This window comes from Lipotes vexillifer, unplaced genomic scaffold (assembly GCF_000442215.2).
Source record: "Lipotes vexillifer unplaced genomic scaffold, Lipotes_vexillifer_v1.1 scaffold6, whole genome shotgun sequence".
NCBI classification, from domain to species: Eukaryota; Metazoa; Chordata; class Mammalia; order Artiodactyla; family Lipotidae; genus Lipotes; species Lipotes vexillifer.
In genome coordinates this window covers 1137718-1141594 of record NW_006799037.1, presented here as the reverse complement: position 1 = coordinate 1141594, position 3877 = coordinate 1137718, and the positions used below count along the sequence as shown (strand labels likewise).

At 42.9% G+C, this 3877-nt stretch overlaps 1 protein-coding gene across 5 annotated transcripts in view; it reads left to right on the top strand.

Annotated features, from left to right (window-relative positions):
- IRAG1 (inositol 1,4,5-triphosphate receptor associated 1) overlaps nt 1–3877 on the top strand; it is a 118512-nt gene that overhangs the window by 102695 nt on the left and 11940 nt on the right. The window lies entirely within an intron of this gene.

Sequence of the window (3877 nt, the reverse complement as noted above, 5' to 3'; positions counted from 1 at the left end):
GAAGAGCGTGTCAGCTTCCCATTGACCAAAATGGCTCCATGAAGAAGAGTAAATTCATGAGCAAAATCACGTTGCTTTTAGGAAGCAGGAGGGAGAGTGAGTATTGAATTCGCAACAAACAGTGTCTGCTATGCCTGACTTTTCTAGGAACCTATGCAATTTGCAGGTCTTTTTATCCTCAGCCAAAGCAAGGCAGGCTTTTTCTACATACTCAGAGGAGTTTATAACTTGCTTTTCCAGTTCTTTCATTTGCTTGCTGGAAAACATCTGGATCACAGCTGCCACCTCTCAGGACTTTCCCCACGTGTCTTTCCTCATTTGGTAAAACATACACCTCTATTCTTCCTTGCCTTGAGACAGCTTTAGTCCTTCATTTTTCATTGATGTTAGAATAGTTTGACTTGACCTGGCAAGGAATGTCTGTGTTGGGCCCCTTTTTTAGTACAGACAAACTCCCAGCTCCCCACCCCCAGACTCAGCCTGTTTTCCTCACCTGTCAGAATATGCAACCACCAACCTGTCGTTCAGTGACTCTCGCCCCATCAATCTTGACGTTTGCGTGGCGATTCCTCACTTTGCCACCTCACCCCGGGAAAGCTAACAAGTTCTCCATGCTGTGTAGGGTGCTTTTGTTTGTTTTTTTGTTTCTCTGTTTTCTTGATCACTACAGGGACATTGTAAAGGGGTGACAAACTAACAACCAGGTGGAAGTAACCGAGGCTACAGAATTTTACCAAGTCCCTAAAGTCATAGTGTCTAGTCCACAGTCTCTGAGTTTCTCCAGAAATGGTCATCTGATACCTGAGTGAGAAGCGCGCTGAAATTCTTCCTTCCAGTCCTGCCTTTGGACACACCAACCCCTTTTTCCCAACAAGGCTCCATTCCTAACTGTCGACCTGCAGAGCAGGTTAAGGCAGAAAATCTATGTCCCCTCTCTCCCCAGCAGACTCTCCTGATGGGGCAGGACCTGGACTCTGTAGAACGAATGCTCAGGCCTGCTGAGAGCTTCCATCTGAGGCAGTGGAGGTCATCAAGAACCTGAACTATCCTTGGTAGGAGCAAGCAAGGTGCAAAATGGGGGACAGCAGGCAGCAGCCCTGAATCAAGAGTGGCAACGAATGAGGATCAATGGTGGCAGCACCATTCCAGGGGTTTAGAACCAGGAGAGATAGGGACAGAGTGAGGATTCAGGCAAGTCAAGCAAGAAGCTGTCTGCTGCTCATTCTTATGGGCTATTCAGAGAGACCACCATGATACATTACCCATGCTGTAGTTGACTTGCCTCTTGGGAATATACCCAGCCTATAAAGATGGCTGCAGAAAGGGGAGGGGATGTTCAAAGGAGGAGGGATTCAGACTAACAACAGCTTCCCCCTCTGGATTTCTAAAAGATGCTAAGTAATGTTCATCTAAATTTATGGAACTGGAAATATCAATTGCCAAGAGGCTGACAATGAGACAATCTGTGAGTGAAAATGAATTCGTATCTTCCATTCTAACAGAAATACAGTTGATTCTAGCCACCTTATCCATACTGTTAAAGAGAAATAATGCATTATGTGTTAATATGCATTGCTTTCTAGATTGCTGTATTTAAATGATCTCACATTTCCCTAAGCATACAGTGACTAAGCAGGTAGGGAATTGGCTAAGCACATGAAAGATGATGAGACGATCATACTGCCTGTGGATACTTAACAAGCAAATACCGAACTGCAGACTGCACTCCCAACATGACTTGAGAGAATTCTGAACGTTGTTCTCGCAGGTCACTTCATAGTAACCTGTTCTTCACCTCAACAAGGGTCTAGAAACCTGTAGATTTAGAGAAAAATATAGAGAGTGATATTTAAAATTAGTATTAAAGGTTAAAATAGAACAAGGCTCAAGAACAGTTTCATAAGTAGAAAAAGCTATTTATTCATAGTCTTTCATTTTTCATTCCTTCAACAATTAATAACCAAGAGCCAGGCACCTAGAATGCACCCAAGGAGCTCACAGTATAATGGGAAAGACAGCTGGGAAACAGCCTATTGTAATACAATGTGATGGGTGATATCAGAAGGAAGTACAGGTTACCAAGGGAATAAGACACAAGAAAATGATCACTCAACCCAGTTTTGGTATGGGGGGTGGGGGGACGGAGGCTGAGAAAATGTTTCCTCTAGGAAGTTACTTTAAAAGTGAAACATGAAGGTTATATAGTTAACCAGGTGAATAGGAGGTTAACAACATTCCATGCTCTAAGGCAAGAAAGTATGGAGTAGTCAAGGAACACTACTGATGATTTATCACACGCTTACAATACTTATTATTTATTACATGCTTATTTTTTGCCAAATGCTGTTCTGATTGCTTCACATTAATGATCTCATTTAATCCTTACAATAATACCATGAGGCAGGTATACTATTAATATCTTTATTGTATAGATGAAGAAACTGCAACTCAGTGAAATCATCACTTGCCTGAAGTTACACAGCTAGTAGATAGCATAATTCATGTGCTTAACCTCTTAATAGACCCTCAACTGGAAGAACAGAAAGAAGTTCAGTGTGACTGGTGAGAAGAGAGTGGATTTAAGAGCAATTTTTGAAAAAGCTCCTGTGAGCTATTGTGAAAGAAGCTGGTGACTGCCTGGGTGTGGAGTGGAGGGCAGAGTGGGTGGGAGCAGAGGGTGTACACAGAGCCATTCACTGAGGGATCAGCAGCATCGTAGATGCGGATGGTGCACAGGGCTGCTTTCATAAGGGGGGCCATTAAACTGCTATATCACAGAGCAGATTTCCACTGTAATTTGTAAAATAACCATTTGGTACACTTTTGGAGCCCTCAAGAGAAATTGCTTAAAGGTTTTATATGACATTAAATATATACAGTAAACAACTCCCCTTTGCTGATAGTATTCTGGAATGGATTAGCCCTCAATCTACTAGTAGTGGACCCCAGAAACCTGGATTGAGTAACAGAGATTCAGGAAGGTACTGTAGCTCAGGTCCCCCGGGCTGGGCTTGTCTGAGGGAGCCTTGGCAGTGGGGGTGGCTTAGAGACCTAGATGAGCCCGAGAAGGTAAGATCTGTCCATTGGAAAGGATTGGAGTCACTTTCAAATATTGTTAACCATGTGGAAAAAATAGACTCTACTATATCTGCCGGTCACACAACACATTTTGATTAAACAGCCCCTCATGTTACTGAGAGCTGAGCACAATGACAAACGTTTTTGACCCAGTGGACGTGAGAGAACAATGAGCCTCATTCTAATTAATCATCCCCAAAAGAAAGCATGCAAGATTATGGGCTAGGAATAGATGCCAAGATCCATGAGTGTCTGGCCCAGAAGTCCTTAGGTGGGCACAAGCTGTGCTCAGCTCCACGTTTATAGGCATGTATAGGGATTCCTTCAGCTCAACCCAAGCACTGAGTTCTCAGGAAATAGTCATTTACATACAGGACCTGCCCATTTTGTAAGATTAATGGGCAGGGATGAGATGAGCCACGGTGAAGTCAATACGACTGAGCAAACAATTAAAGGCACTTACTATGTACCAAGCACCATTCAAACTGAAACACGGTCTGTCTCCCTGCAATCACAGTCATATGGAGGGATGGACATGTGTATAAAACATAAAAGTGCCCTAGCTCCAAGTTATGCTATAAAAGAGGTGCAATGAGGGTATAAAGGGAGGGAGAGATCAACTTTAACCAGAGGGTGTGAGACGGAGGAAAACATTAGCAACAGTTCCACAAAGGAAAAGGTATTTGAACAGAGTCTTTAAAATGCATAAGGGGAAAATTCCAGATAGTTGGAGAAGATATTTAAGGAACTATAAGCTCAGTCTAAGGGTCAGGAAATAACAGTAAACATTTACACCCTA